The 25,082-nt window shown below is 35.0% G+C and overlaps 1 pseudogene; it reads left to right on the top strand.

The window, feature by feature from the left end:
* The first annotated feature begins 1,292 nt into the window (after positions 1-1,292).
* On the top strand, positions 1,293-2,666 carry LOC116123494 (annotated as a pseudogene).
* The last annotated feature ends 22,416 nt before the right edge of the window (positions 2,667-25,082 follow it).

The raw sequence follows: 25,082 nt of genomic DNA, 5'->3' as shown, positions 1-25,082 counted from the left end.
AGAGAAAGGAGGAAGAAGAAGATGCAAGCAAAGCTTAGAAGAAACAACAACCAGGGAAGGTGGTTAATGTGGCGGGAGGAAGAAGAAGAAGGTGTTTGGGTTTGTTTGCAAGAATTTCGGCTTTTTTGGGACATATTATAATTTTTAAAAGATTACACAATACTTCATTACTCATAATTAACCATTAATTATGTTTAATTAACCTTAATCAATTATAAGGCTATTTACTTAACATTTTAAAACTACATGACCTTTTAATTAAATTTGAACTTCATTTGGTTTTTTAATAAAATACCCCCCTCGAAGTGGGTGTTTCAATATATATATATTTTTTATAATTTTAAATTTAATTCTTTTTTGCCTAATGAGAAGGGTCTTTTTGTAAACCTTTTATGTGTTTGATTATTTCTTTTAGCACCTATTGGCTTTGGAAATAAGACTGTAAGCCCTATGTGTTTGGGTTCTTATTTTACTCTCAATGAGCATCCGTTGATTTAAAAAAAGGTACTTAACCCCGTGTGTTTGACTTTTTTGTAGTGACCACCTTTTCGCTTTCAAAATGTCATCAATTCAACCTTCAAATTTATCAATAATTTAACCAATTTAATCTTAAAAAAATGTATATCAATAGATTTTGAATATTAAATTGATTGAATTAGGATGAATGATAAAAATGTCATCTCCTTCAAATTTAAACATAATAACTTAAATGTCTATAAGATATAAGACTTAAGGTCTGTATTTCTGAAACTAACAGGTGCTCATATAAAAAAGACCAAACATACAAGATTATAGTCGTATTTTAAAAGGGGTAGATCTAAGCTACAGTCCCTTCTTAAGGATTCACTGAATAAAATAAAGTGATTTTTGTTTTTTAACAGTATGAGAATCAAAACTAAATTTTTTTTTTTTTTTTTTTTTTGTTATGATGAGTGTCTAGGCCAGCTTATACGAACCTCAATTAATCTTTCGAAGCTCTGAAACTACAGCATAAGAATTTCAGTAGTTACTCTTATTAACAATCGAAGAGAGATTCGAATTCAATACCTCTTAAGTAATATACCAAAAAATCTCTAGATGTTCTCGAACATATAGAGATAGTTTCTTTTTTTATCGGCTAAACACACGTGATTTACTATTAAAAAAAAAAAAGGTATACTGCTTATTAATCAAAATTATTTTACTTTGTAGAAATGAAATAATTTCTGAAAGATAGTACTTTTTCAAAATAAAAAAGAAAAGAAAATTGTTAGAAGGGAGAAAATAGTTAAAGAGAGAGAGAGAGAGAGAGAGAGAGAGAAAGATTGATAAGTGGAAGTAAAACGCAGCGTAAACCAGAGGAGAGAAGAGAAAAGGGGGTCCATGTGCATCAAGTGAGCAACAAGAGCAAGAACTCCCCAAACCTCTTCTCTGTTCACGCAAAATTCCCCTTTGAATTTCCTCACTTCCCAGCCCCAAACCCTTTGTCACCGAGAAAAAAATATGATTTGGAATTCCCATTTACAGGTTTAGTGTTCCAACTCATATTCAAAACCATGTCTTTGAGAATAAAATCCGTGGTCGACAAGTTCGTGCAGGAGCTCAAGGAGACTTTGGATGCAGACATACAAGATAGGATTATGAAAGAAAGAGAGATGCAGAGTTACATCGAAGAACGTGAACGTGAAGTCGCCGAGCGTGAAGCCGCCTAGAAGGCCGAGCTTTCTCGTCGTGAGGTTCTTTTCCGTTCTTAATTTTACTGTTAATCAAATTAATTCTGTTTATTAATACTAGATGCATCAATTGTTTTGCTTACAATTACCAAAGTCATTACCTTTACCTGGGATTTTCTCGGAGTTATATCACTTTTTTCTCTTCTTGGATTAGTTATTTTCTTCATTCTGATTGCTAGTTCATATGCCCAATTCAATTTCAGTAAGGGACAGAGGAACGCACTTCGGAATTTTTGAAGATAAATTCAGTTCTCTATTTTTTTTTTTTTTTATATGTTTGCTTCTCACTTTAGACGACAATTTAGACTCAGTACTGACACATCCTGATGTGTAGAAACTTTGAGTTGTTATTTTACATCTGTCAGGAAACTCAGTGGCCATAAAAAATGTGTGGTTCTTGTTGAGTTGAAGATTTTTGTATGTTTGAGACTATGGAAGTGAGCTTAGGACTTTGTATTTTATGTTGTTGCTTGAATAATCTTTTCACCTGTAGTTTAAGTTTTAAATGTGTGTTGTGATTCTCAAACATTATTCCTTTTCCAGGCTGAGATTGCTCGACAAGAAGCAAGGTTGAAGATGGAGAAAGAAAACCTAGAGAAAGAGAAAAATGTCCTTATGGGAACTGCATCAAATCAAGATAACCAAGATGGAGCTCTTGAGATTACTGTAAGTGGAGAAAAGTATCGATGCCTCAGGTTTGCAAAGGCGAAGAAATGAGGCTTTACCGCAAAGGGAGTAGAACAAGGATAGATTTCATGATTCTCTGCTATAATGAATTTTTCTTAATTTTCCTCTCCCACTTTTCTATTCATTCAGTTGCATAAATATGTAAATTTAGGTATGCATTTCAATTAAACTAGAATTGATGATGTCCTTGAGTATGAATTGATTCAATCAAGAAAGAAGGCATATGATTAATGAAATTGAATGGAGTATTATGATCCATCTTTTTATTGTCTGCTCATACAAGTTAAGTATCCGGATGGGCCTTACTCTTAATTGTTTGCACATGACAAAGGTTTTACTTTGTTTTTTAAAATATATATGTATCACTTTTCTTTAAAAGAGAAATTTTATTAGTCATATACTGGAATAACCTTTGCTACAAGGTTTACTTGTGTTATAGGCATTCATTCATCGGATAGTGAGAATTTCTAGCTAATGATCTGTTAGATATATCTGTGCTGGGTTCAGATTCTGAGGAATACTGTGGCTTGACATGGATTCTGGAGATTGTATAACACATATCTAGATTATTTAATTAAAGTGATGTGTATACACATATCTAGATTATTTTATTAAGGCGATGTTTAGATTGTGCTGCAACTCTAGTAGGACTACTTTGTTATTATTTCTGATTCAACATTCTTGTGATAGTGTGAACTATGATCTGCCTGTGAACTCCATGTGTTACATTTTAGAGGTTAATATGAGTAGTCTGTGCCCACCTAATTCTCTAAAAACAGGACAGGGAAAAGAGGAGAATAGCCAACCAGGCCGAATCATTTATAATTTTTTTGTTTTTTGCACATTGGAATTGCAGGTCTCTGGTTTATCACCACTCTGTCCAGAGCATGAATTCGGGAACACATCTCCCTGTTTTTTCCTTCATTACCAGCTGAGAAATTGTGCTTACATAAATTATAACTTTTGGCATGATTTTAGAGGGTGAGGTTAAATATACCCACAAAATTGTTCTTTACAGCCAACTTGTTAATAATCCCATTATAGTTCAAAACATCTGATTTTTCAGTCTGTTCACCCTCAAAATCCAACTATAATTACGTTTTCCTCCAATGTAGTCTAAGGCAGAATTAGCAAACCAGAAATAGAATTGGACTTGCAGCATCCTATATGGACTAAAGAAGACAATTCTGGAAAAAACTGCAAATGCATAACAGGATTCATATCTGTCAATGTAACTGAAAAGATTGCCTAAAAGACAATTCTGGCAACACGCTTGTCTTTGCTCAACTAAAAGATTCAAAGGAGGTAAATGAACAGATTGAAAATAGAAGGTAACTGAAAGATTTGTATCACTATATTAATATTTTAGTAATAAAAATATTTGCTAAATGAAAGTAAATTTGACAGTTATTTAGCATTGATGTAATGGGAAGGAAGTTATGGACAGTTATGGTAACTTCCTTCTCTTTCAGTTACCCCTTAAAAATTCAAATCACTGCAAATCTGCACCCTTTCTGTGCTCAACTTACCAGTTATCAAACCTTAAGTCACTCTATAAACAAATAGCCACTATCACAACTGCAGATTTTTACAACACAGAGATAATAAACCAATAATAGTCTTACAACTCGACGTGGCTGTTGAGTTGGCATTGTTACGTCAGTTCCACCACACCTAAGGCGCAAAATGATTTTGATTAGACCAAAGAAACGGTTGTTTCTTCATAGGGCACGATCGTTTCTTATGAAAAAATGGTCGTTTCCCACGGAAAAAATGGTTGTTCCTTAGAAGGAACAATCATTCCTTATATAAGGAACAACATTGCTTCAAGAAGAAGAAGAAAGAGGAGGAGGAGGAGGGGGTTGTTCCAAAGCAAAAAAGAAAAAGAAGAAGAACCTCAAGGAACAAGGTTGTTCCAAGAAGAACAAGGTTGAGTCACTCTATAAACAAATAGCCACTATCACAACTGCAGATTTTTACAACACATAATAATAAATCAATAATAGTAATAACATGAACCCTAACCTTCATGCTAAATGAGTAATGCAACACCAACAAAACATTCTCACAAACATTTCTTGCAACCCCAACGTAGCAGTTGAGTTGGCACTGTCACGTCAATTCCACCACACTCAAGGCGCAAAGGAGGAGGAGGAGGAGGTTGTTCCAAAGCAAAAAAGAAGAAGAACCTCAAGGAACAAGGTTGTTCATTCAAGAACAAGGTTGTTCCAAGAAGAAGAAGAAGGTTGAGTCACTCTATAAGCAAATAGCCACTATAACAATTGCAGATTTTTACAACACAGATAATAAATCAGTAATAGTAATAACATGAGCCTTGACTTTCATTTTAAATGAGCAATGCTACGCCAATAAAACATTCTCACAAACTTCTCTTGTAATCCCGCTGTGGCAGCTGAGTTGGCACTGTCAGGTTAGTTCCACCACACCCAAGGCACAAAGGTTGTTCCAAGAAGAAGAAGAAGAACCTCAAGGAACAAGGTTGTTCCAAGAAGAAGAAGAAAAAGGTTGAGTCACTCTATAAACAAATAGCCATTATCATAACTGCAGATTTTTACAACACATAGATAATAAATCAGTAATAGTAATAAATGAACCCTGGCCTTCATGCCAAATGAGTAATGCTACGCCAACAAAACATTCTCACAAACTTCTTTTGCAACCCCGATGTGGCAGCTGAGTTGGCATTGTCGCATCAGTTCCACAACACCCAAGGCGCAAAATGATTTTGACTAGACGATAAAAACAGTCGTTCCTTCATATGGAACAACCATTCCTTATGAAAGAATGGACGTTTCTCATGGAAAGAATGGTCGTTCCTTACGAAGAAATAGTCATTCCTTATGTAAGGAACAAGGTTGTTCCAAGAAGAAAAAGAAGAACACGTTGAAGAAGAAGAAGAACACATTTGAAGAAAAAGAAGAAGAAACATATTTGCAGAGGAAAAAGAAGAAACACATTTGAAGAAGAAGAAGAAGATTACATAATTTTATTTGGCCTATAAAAAATAAATAAAAAAAAAAAAATGGTGTTTGGGTGGGGTTGGGGGGAGGAAGGAGGGGAATTTTCTTGGCCCATAGGATCGGTCCTAGGGACGGGTTTAGGGTTTAAGGTCTAGGTCTTGAAATTTTTCATGGGCCTGAGACCGGTCTCAAGCCCATGAGTGATTGGTCCCAATCAAGCCCAGACCCGGACCTGGACCCAGTTCGAACTAGTCCCTGCCCAAGTTTAATATATATATATATATATATATATATATATATAGAAAAAAATTTGGTAAGTACAATTTGTCTATTAAAAGCGTAACTGAATGTTAATATCCGACTTAATTTCTAGGTTTGAGCAACAAAAGATAATGTTATAAAGACTATTCTTGCAAGAAAAAATAATGATAAACGGTTCACAAGAAGTTTCAAAAAAATTAAGTTATGAGGTTAATGTGATCTTTATGGCCAATTCTATATGAATAATATGAAAGAGAGAATTGATCTTTATATGTGTTAGGGCCAAAAATCGTCTTGAGCCTGACATGGCCCAATAACAAAATAAACATGTCAAGTCCCAAGGCCTCAACCCAATCCCGATTGGGCCTATGCTTAAAATCACCTTGTGAACTACTCACTCTATGAGTTGGACTATCCTATAAGTTAAGCTAAATTGGGTTTCAACCCATTAGCTTGCAACAATCCATAAATAGGAAATCAGAATCCTATTCTATTTCCTCTTCTACTAAGATTCCAAATCTTACTCAAACTACTAAACTTAACTTGATAAAGTCAAGAAATCATATTTTTTTCCTGACAGGGATTATCTTCCAAAATTGGACTTAGTGACCTACTGTGATTCCAACCCTTTGGGTTCACTATAAAAACAGAGGTATGCCCTCTCATTTGGGGGGGATCTCCCATAGTCAATCTAAACTAATCAAAAGCATCTATTTACTCTTGAAGACGCCTCCGTCGTAGTCCTAGCCTCCGACAAGACTCTTGGTTTTCAGCCTTGCTGACTTGAGCGTCAGAGTGCCTACGGCAAACACTACCCTGGTGTTTTCTGTAAGCTTCATGCTCATCCTTTCATGTGTGCAGGTCTAGCGAATTGTCAGTGGCCTCAACCTCATGGGATTAGACCATATTTTCATGACGATAGATTTTTTGCATCTATAATTTAGCGCCCACAGTGGGGCCTCTGACAATCTTTATTCCAATGACGACTTGCAACATGAGAGCAGACATGGAACTCCCCTTGACCAAAATCGTTAATCTGAAAAGTTCCATCATTATAAGAAAATTTTTTCTTTACTTTTCTTCATTAGTTTATCTGTTCACATGTTAGATTATATCTATTCGGCATATCATAATCTGTTTTATGCGTATTATATTTACCATGTGTGTAATATGATACCTTGAAGCATCAAAACACAACTCACACTTCTCATTCTCTGTCAGCATATTCTTCGCATCTTTTCTTCTTCTCCTCTCTCTTTTACTTACTTCAACATTCTACTCTTATAATCCCACTTTCTTCTCCAAAATCCACTAAACAATTGAGAATTTCCAAAGGTTTTTAAACCTTCCTCCAAAACCCAACCTAGAGCACCTCAACCTCGCCAAATTCCATAAAAGGTCAAGCTTTGAAGCAGATTCCAAACAAAAAACTTTACCAAAGAATAAAAACAACCACTTTTCCCACACCTTGCTATGATTCATCCGCCCAAAATATCCACCCTCTTAAACGTGAATTACATTCTTTCCAAACACATTAAGAATCCAGTCTCCTCCACTCGTCTTTAGTGATCCCAAAACAAGTACTCAAAGCCTACCCCAAAATCCTTTCCACTCCACTCGGATGACTTGGCAGCATGAAGTCGAATTGTAGCGCCTAGTAGGACCGCGTCCATAAACATGCCTTCTTCAAGTTGTTGCCCCTCTCCAAATGCCAACAAAAGGAAAACCAATCCCTCTTTCTTGTCAGTCCCCTCTAAAATCCCTTTCTCCACCATCCAAAAAGAAGATAAAGCTTGGCACACTTCGTAAATGACACATATAGCAGCCCCTTTAACTGCACCTACTACTGCACCCACATGGTAGCTATCTTTTCTCCTTTTGAAAATGAGTCGCTTACGCACTCTCTCATTTATCTACTCCAGCATCCTCCACCTGTATTGTCCTCCCCACCCACATTTTCATTCGCATTATCTCTCCCCCAAATTCTCAAAGCAATGACAGCACAGTATTTTATCCAAATTTTCTCATTAGCTCTCCCAACCCATGTCGTTACTCATGGTGATTCTGCCCTCTGCCACCGATTGTAATTTGTTTCCCTACCAGTGCACCTGGTGGCACTCATGCAAAAAAATCGCCATGTTGTTTACTCGTTCTGGAACCTGGAACTCTCTGACTCTTTCTTTTTCATCACCATTAAGTTTAACACCCCTCTCTCCACTCAACACAACCCAACAGTACTGGTTCACCATGCTTCGAGGACTATGCAAAGATTCAAAGTATAGTCACTATGAGACCTTTTTGGTCCTCTATGTTCGATCACACTCAATCACTGAACAGTCAGAGCATCGTAGCCTTGAGACTGGCCCATGCACCACTCGGCCAGCCGACGTAACCAAATCAAACTGAGAGTGAATTACCAGGTGACAAACCAAAAAGACTCATTCCTGCCTTCAACCAACTTCATTCGACCAAATGAGGGTCATCAACACCATCAGAAACCCCACTCGGTAGTAACAACTGAGTGAGAAAATATACAGGTGTAATATGGTAATAACTGCCACTCACCTAGTCAGTCTTTCAGTCATCCACTTGGTCAATGTGAACAAATCCGCATTCTTCCCTCTGCACAGCATGAACTCCCAAGAGTAACATCAAGTCTCTTATCGCCTCATGCAGCTCGATCACCTCCATTCGAGTTATTCACCTCCACTCGACAGGACAAGCCGAGTGAACCCATTGAGGCATTCAACAATTGTAATATTTGCTCAGTCAAACAAAACAAGTGGACCAATATGACCTTTCGTTGCTATGATCTCCATTCGGCCAGCATTATGTGACTCGACTCACCCGTGTAACCTCATTCGGCACTTTCCAATGTCTCACAGCCAACCTAACTCAACTCTGAACCAATTAAGCAAATATCTCATTCAACATGCTTTAGGCACTGCAACAGGACAAGTCACCAAACACGTCATTCAATAAGTGCCCTCATTACACTCAATCACCTCTATTTGACTTAATGCTCAACACATGCATCCCATGCTTTCTTCTCAATTCGGTCATGAGTTGGTTTGGCTTATTACTCCTCCCTTTTGTTTATTCTTTCTCCATTTGGTTTATTGCTTGACATATGCACCGCGTGCATCCATTTGACTCATTACTTCTCCATTTAGAATGCTCTTGATTTGATCTTGCACATGCATGCCATAAATCACTTCTCCATTCGACTCAATCACCTACAAACGAACATCGACTAGTAGAGCCTGCTTTCATGCATTTTACTCCATTCGGCCCTTTGTTTCTCCGTTTGGCTGTTTACCTAACACATGCACCCCATGCATTTTAATTACATTTGGCTTGGTGATTCTCCGTTTGATTTGTTGCTCAAAACATGCATGTCACTTCTCCAGGTAAAATTATTCTTCCCTTGGTCTTGCATCACTTCTCCATACGACTTGTTACTTGATACATGCATGACCTTTTCCATTTAAAGTTTTATCTTTCCTTTGGTCTTGCACATGCACGCCATTAATTCTCTTATTCAATTTATTGTGGATAATTGTACACCATGCGAGATACCATATGAAGTTGTTTTAAATCATCTACAGTAATCACCTTCAATCGGTCCAAACCAATTTATTGATTTACACCTTCAATCAGACCGATTTATATATTTACACATTTAATCAGACCGATTTATATATTTACACCTTCAATTGGCCCAGACTGATTTATATATTTACACCTTCAATCACCCCATACCGATTTATTGATTTACACCTTCAATTGGCCTAGACTGATTTATTGATTTACACCTTCAATCGGCCTAAACCGATTTATAAATTCACACTTTCAATTGGCCCAGACCGATTTATAGTTTACACTTCAATCGGCCCAGACCGATTTATATATTTACACCTTTAATCGGCCCATACCGATTTATAAATTCACACTTTCAATCAGCCTAGACCAATTTATAGTTTACACCTTCAATCGGCCAAGACCGATTTATAGATTTACACCTTCAATTGGCCCAGACCGATTTATCGATTCACGGCTTCGATCGGCCCAGACCGATTTATAGATTTACACCTTCGATCGGCCTAGACCGATTGAAGGGCTTGCACCTCAAATCGACAAGTCATCAACCCAATCCACACAATGGTCCATCCAACCTAATGAGCTGTTATCACTAATCCACTCAGTTTGCACTCATTCGATTAAATCTACTCTCTAAGCTAAATACTCTTTAACTTAGAGAGTGGGGGGATAACTGTTAGGGCCAAAAATCATCTTGAGCCTGACAAGGCCCAATAACAAAATAAACATGTCACGGCCCAAGGCTTTAGCCCAGTCTCAATTGGGCCTACACTTAAAATCACCCTGTGAACTACTCACTCTATGAGTTGGACTATCCTATAAGTTAAGCTAAACTGGGTTTCAGCCCATTAGCTTGCAAAAATCCATAAATAGAAAATCAAAATCCCATTCTATTTCCTCTTCTACTAAGATTCCAAATCTTACTCAAACTATTAAACTTAACTTAATAAAAATCATATTTCTTTCCTAATAAGGATTATCTCCCAAAATAGGACTTAGTGTCCTATTGGGATTCCAACTCCTTGGGTTCACTATAAAAAAAAGAGGTATGCCCTCTCATTTAGGGGGGGGGGGGGGGGGCGCGGTTTCTCCCATAGTCAATCTACACTACTCAAAACCATCTATTTGCTCTTCAAGTTCTTGCTCTCAAGAACTCAACACATCCCCCGTAGTCCTAGCCTCCGATAAGACTCCTGGTAATTCTTCATCTCCTTAATTCTTATCAAATAATCTCTTTCAGCCTTGCTGACTTGAGCGTCGAAGTGCCTATGGCAAACACCACCCTGGTGTTTTCTATAAGCTTCACGCTCGTCCTTTCATGTGTGCAGGTCTAGCGGATTGTCGGTGGCCTCAACCTCAGGGGATCAAACCCTATTTTCATGATGGTAGATTTTTTGCATCTACAATATGGTTTATGACTTCAAAATTCCTTTGTTTTAAATGAAAAGATAATGTTATAAAGACTATTCTTGCAAGAAAAAATAATGATAAAAGGTTCACAAGAAGTTTCAAAAAAATTAAGTTATTAGGTTAATGTGATCTTTATGGCCAATTCTATATGAATAATATGAAAGAGAGAATTGATCTTTATATGGTTTATGACTTCAAAATTCCTTAATTTTACATTTAAAACATATTTGTTATTCGTTATCAATACAAATTGACAATTTTTTATTAATGCAACTAATATGACATAAAGCACAAAGTTGTTACCTGTTACAATTGAATGATATTTTCATATAATAAAGAAAAAATAAGTTGTTTATTCAAAATAAAGAAAGTGTTTACTCAACTATGGTTTTTATCAACTATCAAATTACGAAAAAAATGTGTACTCTCGATTCTGTCCATCATTTTGGAATAAATATTATTAAATTATTTTATAAATAAAATTGATGATTTATAAATCAATGGAAAATGCTACACCCACAACCTCTTCTCACAACCCTGACGTGGTAGCTCATCGTTGGTAAGCTTGCAAAATGGGTCATGCCCATTTGCAAGCTAACTAATGACGAGCGGCCACATTGGGATTCTTCCTCTTCATCTTTGTCTTCGTTTTCCTCTTCCTCTTTCTTCTTCGAGGAAGAGGAAGAGGAAGAAAAAGAAAAAGAATGAGAGAGGATGAGGAAGAAGAAGAAGGAGATGGAGATGGAGATGAAGAGGAAAAATAAGGAGGAGGGAAACAAGGTACTTTTTATGCCTACAAAATCAAGGCTAGTGTAAGCTTACATCAGCAAGCACTAATTAGAGTTCAAGAAGGCTTTGCATCATCCATGTGTTTGCAATAGGGTAAAGGGAGTGTTTTGTTGCTGGGTTGGGGCATCGTTTGCTCCTGTCAGCTTGGCTTGAGGTATACTTATGATTGGAGCCAAGTAGAGGTGGATTTGATTCGTCAGGTTGTCATCATCTATGGTGGAGAACAATTGCCTTGGGTGAACAGGAAGCCGAGAAGTGGAGGCATGCTGTTGTCCCAAATTCCAATCTAATGAATAGAATTGACTTACCTTATCTTGGAGGGCATGATTCTTTGCGCGGATGGTAGCATTTTGAGCTTCCAAGGCCTAGTACTTATCGCTGCCTTCTTGCACCATTACGGTGAGGGCTGTAATCCGAGTTGCAACATCAAGAGTGTGGGTTTCGGTGTTTCCAATCATGATGGCTGAATCAGGAAAGAAGAGTAGAAGCAACAGGTATTTTAAGTCGAATAGTTGTAAGGGCCCTACGGTGGGTGTCAAACTGTAGATGGTAAAATCTACTGTCAATTCGAATGGGACACATCTTGTGAGAAAATAGCCACTGGCAACCCGATGGACCTGCACAAAGAAGAAAAAAATAATGTGAAGGCCAAATAGACACTGGTGTGGTGTCTGTTGTAGACACTCTAATGCTCAAGTTAGCAAGATTGAGGGTATTTTAGTTAGGGCAAAGGATGGGAAAGATTACCGGAATAATGCGGCAGTTCTTGGGAGCAAGAACTTTAAGAGCTTAGGTGCTATGAGTGATTTCTGAATGAATGATGAGAGGGTTTGCCCCTGCTTATATAGTGAACCCAAGGGGTTGGAGTCCTAGTAGGACTCTGAGTCCTACTTATTAGAGGAGTTCTAATTAGGAAGAAGATATGATCTCTCTTTCCTTTATTAGATTAAGCTTAACATTCTGAGCAATTCCAGGATCTTGATAGAAATGGAAACAGAATAAGATTCTGTTTCTTATTTATGGACTGTTGTGGGCTAATGGGCTTGACTCAGCTTAGCTTAACTTGTAAGATAGCTTAACTTATAGAGAGGGCAGTTCATAAGGTGGATTTAATCGTAGGCCCAACTAGAATTAGTTTAAGGCCTTAGGCCATAATCTGTTTATCTTGTCTATTAGGCCTCGTCAGGCCCAGCATGATTTTTGGCCTATATAGTAATCAAGTAATATAAGATGATATCAACTCAGTAATCCCATATAACCTCCAACTAAACACATCCTAAAGGGTATTAATTTTGAAATCGTTGTAGTCACTCCTAGAATAACTTTATATTATTGTTATCAAATTATTGACTTGAGCATCAAAATGCCTATGCCGGTAACTCCACGAATGCACCCTTGACCCTATTTTGTGCTCACAACTACCAAATCAGTAGAGAATAGCTCAAAACTAGGAGCATTCTACCAAATCCTAGTTAAACCAATGATTATTTCAAGATTTCCAGTTTGGCGCCCAACTTCAAAGACTGATTGTGAATCAACTTTTAATATATTACAAGGATCCCATTTTTTATATCTTTCGTGTATGAGCCTATCTCATACATACAAATCAAGTACAGTAAAACTTATATGTTTGTCATATATATATATATATATATATATATATATATATAAGAAGAACAATTCTCTATTCGAATGAGATAAATCCACCGGTGATTAAATATGGTCTTGATGAAATTAATATCAAGATGTCCTGATTAGAAAATAATTATACATATATATAACAAGGATCCCATGTTTTACATCTTTCGTGTAAGAGCTTATCTCATACATATAGGCCTGCAAATGAAACGAACACGAACGAACACCCCCGTTCGAAACTCATTCAATAAGCACCAATGGGTGTTCAAAATCGTGTTAGAACTCGAACGAACACAGAATGGCTGTTCAAGTATGTTCGATTAGCAAAATGATTTGTTCGTGATCGTTCGATTAACTCGTAAATACTTGTTCAAATAAAAAATATACATCAACTTTCCAATTCATGCTCTAAAAAACAAATATACACCCATTTAATTCAGCATTTGAAGAAAATTTAGCTCGAGTTGAAGATAACTAAAACTGAATTTTTCTATATTGAATGAATAAATGTACAAAAACAGAACAATCTGTTATTTTATAGACAAATACAAAACTCACCGTTTAGTCATTACTTTTAAACTTTACAAGTGTATATATATATAGTGGAACGAGGGTCTATTGTAATATATGATCAATACATATGTGTAATTAATTTGTCATATATATATATATGATGTGTAATTATTTATATACAAAATTATTATCATACATATATTAATCATAGAGTAAATAAATAAATATATATATAGTGGAAAAAGGGTCTATTGTAATATATGATCAATACATATGTGTAATTAATTTGTCATATATATATATATGATGTGTAATTATTTATATACAAAATTTATCATTACATATATTATCATAGAGTAAATATGTTTTAATATGTTATTAAATTATCAAAATTATAGGTTATTATATATATATATATATATATATATAAATATATATATTAATATATATATATTATATATTATTATCATTACTGTCTACATATATATTTTGTATCAACACCTATAAATTCATAGTGATATGAGGGTCTATTGTAATATATGATCAATACATACGTGTGATTAATTTGTTATATATATAATATGTAATTGAATATATACAAAATTATTATCATACGTAAATTAATCATAGATTAAATATGTTTAATATGTTATTAAATTATCAAAATTATAAGTTATCATATATATATTATCATTACTATCTACATATATATTTTGTATCATGTAACACCCCACTTGAGATACGTAGCCATTGTTTATGGTATGGCCTAAAGGCTTACTGAATTGCCTCTAAATGAGTTCGTATATTGTTCATGTTGTTTGGTTAACCCTTGGTTGAGGTTATGTTTTGGGTTTGGTTGAGTGTTTACCCTGGAATTGATCAAGACTTGGCAGATTTTGGAGCTGTAGCCTTCGCCGGGGCGAGGGAGAAGCTTCGCCGCGGTGACGTTGGTTCTATGTTGGCGGTGTCGGTTCTAGAATGTTTCGCCGGGGCGACAAAAAGTTCTTCACCGCGGCGACGAGACGGTAGAAAAGTTTTTGAGATTTCTAGAGAATTCTTTCCTAAGGGAAAATGACCATTCTACCCCTAATTAGCAGGAAAAGTGGGGAGTAAAATGCAAGGAAATTTCATGGAGAATAGTGTAAAATGGGGGTGAGTTTGTAAAGAAATAAAGGATAAAGGTGGAAATTTCAAGAAAGAGTAAGGGCAAAATGGGAAAGAGTGTAAATTATATGAGCTAATAAGGGTCTAGTTCTCTAAACCCCTTCATTTCCCCTTCCTCCACCGCCTCTTCATCTCCCATTTTCTCTCAATTTCTCACTCAATCTTCCAAGGGATTTTTGAAAGTTTTGAGTTGGAATTTGACAAAGAAGTGATCCTAAGCAAGAAGAGGTAAGAATCCCTACTCTAGAGATGAGTTTTATTTATGTAAGGGTTAAGTTCTTACTAAGTTTATGCTTAGGAAATAAGGGAAAGCTATGGTCCAACAAGAGTAGAGAGCTTTAGTGGAGACTACTCAAGTATGAGGTAAGTAAATCCAACTCAAGTTGAGATGTAAGGAATCTATTGAGTAGAGATTTCTTTATGCATGTTTATATTATGCTTGTGGAGAGATTGAGATGATATGAGTAGCTATTTATGTTGATTGTGAACATATCTGAGTTATGAGAAGTGTTCTACTTGCATGATAATGAGTTGAGTTTGATTGAGATTGGAAGAGGTTGGAGTAGATTTTTTGGGAGTGTGTTTCCTTGATAGGGAATGAGATCATGCAAGAGAATTTCTCCTATTTTGGGATGGCCTAAGAGAGAAATAGAGTTCTCAATAAAGTAGAGTTTTTGTATGCACATGAGTTATTTGATGAAATGCCTAAGAGAAGCATGAGAATGAGTTATGAACCTTAATTATTGCAACATTGCATATTGGCATTTCTTAAGTGCATTAATGAGCATGAACCATCCATATGCATTAAGTGTGCATTGAGAAAGAACTTGAGAAAAAGTTGAGGAAGAGTAGAGAAGTACTCTAAGAGTTAGGTTACATTATCATGAGTAGCTAGAGAAAGAGTAGAGATCTTGTGCACAAGAGTTAAAGAAGAGAATAGAGTAAGTTGTGCGATGGGGAACCTGTGAGTGATGAGTAGAGTCACGAGAGTGGGTGCTTTGTGATCCCCAGCCGTGCCTCCAGTCAGATGAGGCCGTGACCGTCACGTAGAGTGGAACATGAGGTTCTAGCCGTGCCTCCGGTAAGAAGGGGTCGTGACATTTGAGAGAGATAGAGAGAAAGCATGTACACTCACATGACCAAAGGTTCCGAATCCATGCATGACTAAATCCGATCGGTAGAGAAATGAGCGGAAGTCACGTAGAGTGGTAGCGCCCAGCTGTGCCTCCGGTCAGATGAGGTCGTGACATTCCAATGAGTAAGAATGAGAAAGAACAGAAATAGAAAGAACAGAGATGAGAAAAGCTAAGAGTTAAGCTATATTATGAGTACTAGCTTGAGAAAGAGACGAGCAAACATGAGAAAGAATAAAAGAGAGATAAGAGCATAGAGTAGCTTATGCGATGGGGAACCCGTGAGTAATGGGTAGAGTATTCCCGCATGTACGCCACATTGAGAGAGCGGCATGAGTATGAGAAAGAGAAGTGGTGTAGCCCGTGAGAGTGCATGCGGATGAGGGCTATACCCGAGTACCCGAGAGAGAGATTGTATACTCACATGGCCAAAGGTTCTGAATCCATGCATAACCAAGTCTGATCGGCTAGAATGAGGAGAAGTCAAGTAGAGCGGGAGCGAGTCCCGACCGTGCCTCCGGTAAGATGAGGCAGTGACTACTAAAGAGAGTTAACAGAAAAGAGTTATGAGAAACAGAAACAGAAATGAGAATGAGATAATAGAAAGAACTAAAGAATGAGAAAGCTTCAGAAAACTTGAGAAAGAATGAGATAGAAAGAATGAGAGAGTATGAGAAAGAATGAGAGAGTTTGAGTTAGTAAGAATAAAGAGTAGATAATTGCATGTACAGCTCATACAGGCATGCACCATGATTTTCCTTCATGGTGAGTATGACGAGAATAAGAGCGAGAACCATGATTTTCCTTCATGGTAAGTATAATGAGAATAAGAGAGAACCATGATTGTCCTTCATGGTGAGTAAGAATAAGAGAAGGAGAAAAGAGAATAAGAACAGAGAGAAAGAAAGAATAAAAAGAGCAAAACAGAGTTAAAGGAGAATAACAGTATTAGAAAGAAAGAGAAAAACAGTGAGAATTAGAAATAGAAGAACGGTAGAGTAAGGAAAGAACCAAAGAGTGAGTTGCGGGGACAGGTAGTAGAGGATTTACTTACTGAGTACTGTTGTGCTTACCCCGTTATTCTTCTCTATTTTGCAGGAAATAGGAGCAGCGGTCGGATGGACGTTGAGGAGCGGAGAGTATTGGCACTATTGTCCACCAGCTACGATATTTTGTATTAATTAGAAAGTTTTTAATACATAGTATTTTGTATTTGTAAAGAATTATATTTTATTGAGTAAAAAAAAAAAAATTGAGCCCACTATTTTCCATACGCTATGTATATCTATATTTTACATAGTATGAACTATAAGAATAGTAGTAGAGAGCAGGTGTTACATATCAACACCTATAAATTCATAGTGGTATAAGGGTCTATTGTAATATATAACCAATACATACGTGTGATTATATATATGTGTGTGTGTGTGTGTGTGTGTGTGTGTGTGTGTATAATTGTATATATACAAAATTATTATCATACGTATATTAATCATAGATTAAAATATGTTTAATATGTTTTTAAATTATCAAAATTATAGGTTATCATATATATATTATCATTACTGTCTACATATACATTTTGTATCAACACCCATAAATTCATAGTGGTATAAGGGTCTATTGTAATAAATGATCAATATAAATGTGTGATTAATTTAGGTTTAATTAAGTTATTATGTTATTAAATTTATTATGTTATATATTACTTGATTATACAATATGTTATGTTCATAAATTTGTCATATTATATTTAATTAAGCTATTATATTATTAAAATTGTCATGTCATATATCACTTGATTATTCAATATGTTATATTCATCAATTTACCATACTATATTTAATTAAATTATTATATTATTAAATTTGTCATGCTATACATCACTTGATTATACAATATGTTATGTTCATCAATTTACCATACTATATTTATTATTTATGAATTGAAATGCTATCTCATAATATTTAATTATTGATTACATTTGGAAAAATATGAAGCTATTATGTTATTGGATTTACTATGTTATATATCACTTGATTATACAATCTATTATGCTATTAAATTTGTCATGCTATGTATCATAATAATTTATAATTTTTCAATTAAAATGCTATATAGTTATATATTTAATTATTGATGACATTTGAAAAAAAAAATCCAAATATCTTACATATATAAGAAAAACAAAAGCATCACAATATTTTATTATTGATTACCATTAAAAATAATTCATCCAAACTAAACCAAGCATAATATAAAAAAGAAAGAAAAAATATAAATATATATAATAATGTGTACCATGTTTTTCGAATATAAACGAACGAATAATCGAATAGATTGTTGGCGAACGGATGGATCAGTCAGTCGAACGTATCATGTTCGCGAACATAATTAAACGAACATCGAACTGTTCATGAACAGCTTCTTATCGAGTCAAGTCGAGCAATTATCGAATGAACATCAAGCTGTTCGCGAACAACTCGGTTCGTTTGCAACCCTACATACATACAAATCAAGTACAATAAAACTTATATGTGTGTGTGTGTGCGTGTGTCATAAAATATAAAACGTATAAAAAAAAAAAAAAAAAAAAAATCATATATATTTTTATGCGTTAATGAAATGTGGATCCAAATTTATTGAGAAAATCTATTAGTGAAAGTACATCAACTAATGTTCACTTGTTAGTAGAAGAATCCTTCAATATATACCATATACATTAGTTTCCTAATCCACTAATTTTAAGCTTCAAAAGCAACGAATTCCAATTTGTCCGAGTCACTTTCCTACATAAAAGGATGGCCTTATTTTATAGCAAATATAAAAATATAAGCATCAAATCTTTCTCTCTAACATAAACCAGACTCAACCGAACATAGGCAAGTACCATAATACTACATTTATGGTAATTAAGAAGCCAAAACATAATCAATTCTCCTTTTATGCAGCCTTAACCTCTATTAAAATCTACTTTCTTCTCCCAAATTGCCAAATATAACATCTTATCTATCTTGCATGGCTTCTAATTATAATGGAAACAGAACTTCTCAAACTTAAGAAAAAGCATTCACTAAAAGCAAGAAACGGTTCAACTACAAATGATTCTGACAATGGTGATGATGATCCAAGGTACACAAGCCTGAAGGATATTATATCCAATTCATCTCCTACAAGCCATGCAACCAATAATGAGGGAAATTATGACTTTGATTCTTCCAATATTATTATTAGGAACAGGTTGGTGAAGCGTGCCGCCTCTGCATATATTCAGTCTACAACCATTCTAGTAACTCGGAACCAGAATTACTTTGCTAATGTATGGAGCAAGGTGAAGGCTAAGGCTCAAATTTCATCTTCATGTTGGAATGCTTATGTGAAAGACCCTTTACAAGCTTGTTTCCAGCCCATATACAGGTTTCTAGCTTCCACAGTAGAAGTTGTATGGAATAAAGTAACTCATATGTCATGACATATACACACACCCACACACAATTTTTTTTTTTTTTTTTTTTTCTGGTGATATTTTAAATCCACTAGTATGTGAGAATATTGTAAATCAATTTATGTCTTAATTGCTAAATGAAATTATTTTACTATACTTTTAAGTTTTATTAATTCGATCTTTTGATAGAGAAATTGTAGTTGAGGTTTTGAAGAGCATTTTGAGTGTTTAATTTGAGTTATCAATTACAATGCCATGGTGTGTACAAAATTAATAGATATACTATTAAAGAGTTTCATATTGTAATTCAATAAAAATTCCTTCCGATCTGTCAAAGTTTCATTTTCACTTCTGAAGATCTCAAAATCCTTTGCAACAAATGGGTTTTCTTTCACCAATCAAATCTTATTTTTCTAAGAAATGCCTTTAGGTCTTGAAATCATTACATTCCTCTTGTCAAGCTGCAACTCGAATTATAAAATTTCAACTATCTTTATAGAATAATTTAAATGTTTTTCTAGTAGTCACTTGCACTTTGAATAGTTAAATTTTCCTTTCTACAGTAAATATATTTTGGAACTTGAGTTTTTTAAATACATCAAGAAAATTATCATATAATAAATCATTTCAAAAGGGTTTGGGATAAAAATAATCTATCTTACCTTCATTTTTTTGCCATGGAGCGTGTATATGTTGATAGAAAGCGAAAATACTTTTCTAAGTTTTCTCGAATAATTTTTTATAAAAGCATAAGATCATGTATGTAATTAATATGAATTTCAGTTAATAATTAAATATCTGATATTACTTAGTAATCTGCATATTTTGCCCCTAAAAGAATTCGCACTATTTTCTTCTTTAAGATACCTTTCTTTTTTGGAAGTAAACTTTAAAAATTATGACCACTAATGTTTTTATTTAATTGCGTTGTCTATATTTATAAACAAACCTTAGAGAAAAATATATATGCGTATGAGACCCTAAGGGTGCATTTGGTTTAAGAAATGTTGCATTATTGTGAATGTTATATTAATGGAAAGATAGATTATCTTGAGGGTGTGTTTGGTTCAAAGAATGTTGTATTACTGGAAAGATAGATTACCAGAGAATTTTTAGAGAAATGCATTTGGTTGGTTGGAATAAATTGGTGGGTATGTTATAATAATATGTTTGGTTGAGAGGACAAATAAGTGGGTATATTATACAGATTATTAAATTGCCCTCCTTTTTAAATAATAATATAATATTATTTTATTCTATTATTTCTTTTAACCCCTTATATTTGAAATTTTGCTAAAACACCCCAACCATATAAAACTTTAATTTCTAGCAAAATCACCCACACCCACCCAAGCCACTACAGATAGCCAGTCACCACAATTGACAACCGCCATAATGGTGCACGATCGGCCGAATCTGGCTGGTTGTGCTTCGGTAAGGCCTAATAAAGATCCATGGCCGAAAACGGCTAGATCTGGTTATGAATATGGTTGTTCATGGCCAAAGATGTGGCCGTGAAATGCTATAGGTCTAGCCATGAAAAGGCCAGATCTATGGCCATTTCACGGCCACATCTTTGGTCGTGAAACGACCAGATCTAGTCGTTTCCGGCCATGGATCACAAATCCATGGCCGAAAACGTCCTTACGAGCACAGTACCAGCAAGATCTCGTTGGTCTTGCGCCAATATGACGACTTTTGCCGGCGCTCAATGATGGTGGCTAGCAGCCGGCGATGGTCTTGGGTGGTTGGTGGTATTTTGTTAATTTTTAAACCTTTTTATGGCTAGGGTGTTTTAGCTAAATTCTCAAGTGTAAGGAGTCTGGGTAATTGTTATTTGGTAGAAATATGAGGGCAAATGTATCCGAACTGATAAAAGATTAAGGGCAAAATAGGGTCAAAATTAAGATTACCTTGGTAATCTTATATTAACACCCCTTGGGAAGGTAATTTGATTACCCACAATCTTACCAATAGTAAACACTGTTTGCAATAAAAGATTACGTAATATTTTATTACTTGACAACCAAGCAAGGGAATCTTGAAAATTAAACAAAGATTACAAGATTAATCTTATATCACCCTAAACCAAACGCAATCTGAAGATTATTTGGAATGTTTAGGAAAATGTGTTTGGTTAGGTTGGAATAAATTGGTGGGTATGTTATATAGATTACTAAATTGCCCTCCTTTTAAAATATTAACATAATATTATTTTCATTATTATTTTTTGAATCATTTCTTTTAAACCCCTACATTTGAAATTTTACTAAAATGCCCCAGCCATATAAAACTTTAATTTGTAGCAAAATCATCCTCACCCTCCCCAAGGCACTGCTAGTAACCAACCACCAAAGTCGGTAATCGTCGGAATGGTGCATGATCAGCTAGGTCGTGAAAAGGCTAGATCTTTGGTCGTGGTCTGATTGTTTCTAACCAGATTGAAGGCCAGAAACAGCCAGATCAGTACACGATCGGCTAGATCCCGCCAGTCATGCGCTGATATGGCGACTTCTGCCAACGACCGGTGGTGGCCTTGGGTGGCTAGGGGTATTTTGTTAAGTTTTAAAATTTTTGTGGCTGGGGTCTTTTTGTAAGAATAAGTTTGATTAAAAGGACTAATCTGTCCAACTATCAAAAGATGTGAGCCTCTTTGTAATATTACTAAAACGATGTCGTTTCAGTAATACTCCTCAGTTAAGCTGATCGAGCTACTCTCTTTAGCAAACTCTCTTCATCAGTTCATTCATCTACTTTACTCTCTTGCAAGTTCACTGTATAAAAGAGATTTTTGATTGTAAAACTCTAATCAATTAATGAAGTACAGATTCAATTCTTAGCTTCTTTCCACTTGTCTCTCTAAGATTTACATGGTATCAGAGCCTTGACTAGCGTCAAATGGCCAAAACACCTGGTCCCTCCTCCTCAATCTTGCCTAATCGCATTGAGGAAATGCTTAGAGAATCACTCAATCGTTCAAACTCTACACTTGCGTCCAGTTTACAAGTGATCGGTCCTAAACTCATGTGCGACAACTACCGATTTTGGAGCTTGCAGGTCTTGTTTGTTGTCGGCTCCCATGAGCTTGAAGATCACTTACTCGGTAAAATTTGTTGCCCTCCACCTTTAATTCTTGCAGAATCGTCAATTGATGATGACCTAAGTGAGCTCAAGGAAGATGTTAAGGTTAGATCTGACAAAACCAATCCAGACTATGTTATGTGGAAAAGTACAGATAAGTTTTTAGTTAGTTGGCTATGTTATGTGGAAACGTGCAGATAAGTTTTTAGTTAGTTGGCTACTAGCTTCTATATCAGAAAGTATGTTTGGTAATGTGTCAAAATGTAGATAATCAACTAAGATTTGGAGAGTTTTAGAGAATGAATTTGTTAATGATTCCAAAGCTCGTGCTCTACATCTTAAGAATTTGTTGCAAACAACACAAAAATATAATCTAAGCATTGGAGATTACGTTAAGAAAATGAAGGAGATAAGTGAGAGTCTGTCAGCTAGTGGCTTAATCATCTCAGATGAGGATTTACTACAATATAATATGTCCTTGATGGTTTAGGACTAGAATATGACCCTGTAGTAGTAACCCTTACTTCTAGATTGGAGTAAAAAATTGATTATGTCACGCTTCAAGAAGCACAGTTTCTGCTTCAGAAGTATGAAATCAAATTGGAGAAGTTCAACTTTATTGACCTATATAACAACTCTGCTTATCTAGCTATTACAAATGCTGCTCATTTAGTTGTCACAAATGTGTCTGGAAGTACAGGAAACAATTCAAACTTCCCACAAAACCAAATAGTTGACAGGTCCCTAACCTCACCCTTGTTCAACAATAATGTTCCTTCTTTCAATTCCCTTGCTAATCCACACCATCATTAGACCTATACAACACCATCTGACACCTATTCAATTGGTTCACATAATCAAGTTTTTCAACAGCCTGGTAATCAGATGTTTACTCCTAGACCTCCTGGTTATGTGTCATATGGAAGAGGCAAAGGTCGTGGTCCTAACAAAAACAAACTTATATGTCAAGTGTGTAACAAGAAAGGGCATTCAGTAAAAAAAAATAAAAAAAGATTAAAAAAAACAAAAAAAGAAAATTAAAAAAAAGATACAAAAAAATAAATAGATTTACAAGATAAAAATAAAAAAAAATTAAAAAAATTAAAAAAAAAAAAAATAAATAAAGAACAAAATACAAAAAAACAAAAAAAATTAGACCTTACATTAGAAATTATAAATAAAAAAAAAAAACAACAAAATAAAGAAAAAATAAAAAAAAAACTAGATAAAAAAAAAAAAATAAATAATAAAAAAATTTTAGAAAAACAAAACAAAAAACAAAAAAAAAAAAAAAAGAAATTAAAAAAAAAAAAAATTATGCCCCAACTGCACACTATGGTCCAAACCTGCAAAGTTCAAAAACAGCCACTGCTACACGTTTCACCCCTACTGACCCCATATGGTACATGGATTCTGGAGCTACTGATCATATAACTTCAGATTTGAGTCATCTACAAGTCAGCAAGGATTATTGTGGTCGAAATCAACTTTAAATGGGTAATAGTGGACACCTTGACATCTCCCATACTGGTAACACTCTATTACCCAACCATTTCCATTCTAAATGTTTACATCTCAAAAACATATTATGTGTACCTAAAATTACCAAAAACTTACTTAGCATTTCAAAATTTACAAAAGACAATAATGTGATTGTTGAATTTAATGCTGACTGTTGCATTGTTAAGGATCAAATAACCAGGGAAATGTTATTGCAATGGGATCTCAAAGAAGGCTTATATCAATTGAATATTCCCTACACCAAACCTGTTTTTCTACACAACCCTCACAATCTCACAGTCAAAACTTTAGTCTAAATAATTGTGTTTCACATTGTAATAATGTAGTAAAAAATGACTTGTCTTCTCATTGTTCTAATAATACCTGTAATCAGCATGTCCTAGATACCACTATTGCTTTTAGTCCAAAACTCACTCAAGAGCATTGTAAGCTTGATTCTGATGTTTTGTCCTCTGTTTCAAATACTTGTAGTCTTGTAATATGCAATGATATAATAAATAAAGAGAATATTGATGTGCCTACAAATGATGATTTTACTAATGCTTATATTGCCTCTACTGTACCTACAACTTCTGATGTGCATTTAGAACATACTGATGTGCCTACAAATGATGATTTTATTGATGTATATACTGCCTCTGTTGTGTCTACAATTTCTTATATGCATTCTGATACTGTTGTGCCTAATCTTCTTGATGTGCCCAAAAACAATAGTCTTACTGATAGTACTGATGTGCATACTGCCTTAGCTCTTCCTGGTACCAAAAATTTATGTTTCACTACTAATAAAATTGATCAAGATTATATAACCTGGCACAGAAGACAAGGGCACCCACATTCCATCATCTTACATAAAATCTTATCCAACTTAACTAACTCAAAATCTGTCACACACACACAACTTCCTCTTTATTCTGTGATGCATGTCAACTAGGGAAACTTCACAATGCAAGTTTCCCTCCTTCCTCTTCTCATGCCACTGCTCCATTAGAATTAGTTCATAGTGACGTATGGGGTCCTACCTCTTGACCTTCTTCTGAAGGTTTTAGGTATTACATACTAAGGGTGTTCAAAAGAACCTGTTGGAACCGGAACCAGTGGGTACTCGGGGTTTGGTTCTGATTCCTACTCAAAACCGACTGTCAAT

Source organism: Pistacia vera, unplaced genomic scaffold (genome assembly GCF_008641045.1).
Source record: "Pistacia vera cultivar Batoury unplaced genomic scaffold, PisVer_v2 Contig1029, whole genome shotgun sequence".
Taxonomy (NCBI): domain Eukaryota; kingdom Viridiplantae; phylum Streptophyta; class Magnoliopsida; order Sapindales; family Anacardiaceae; genus Pistacia; species Pistacia vera.
The sequence above is the reverse complement of the archived record's forward strand: the minus strand, read 5'-3'. Positions and strand labels throughout refer to the sequence as shown.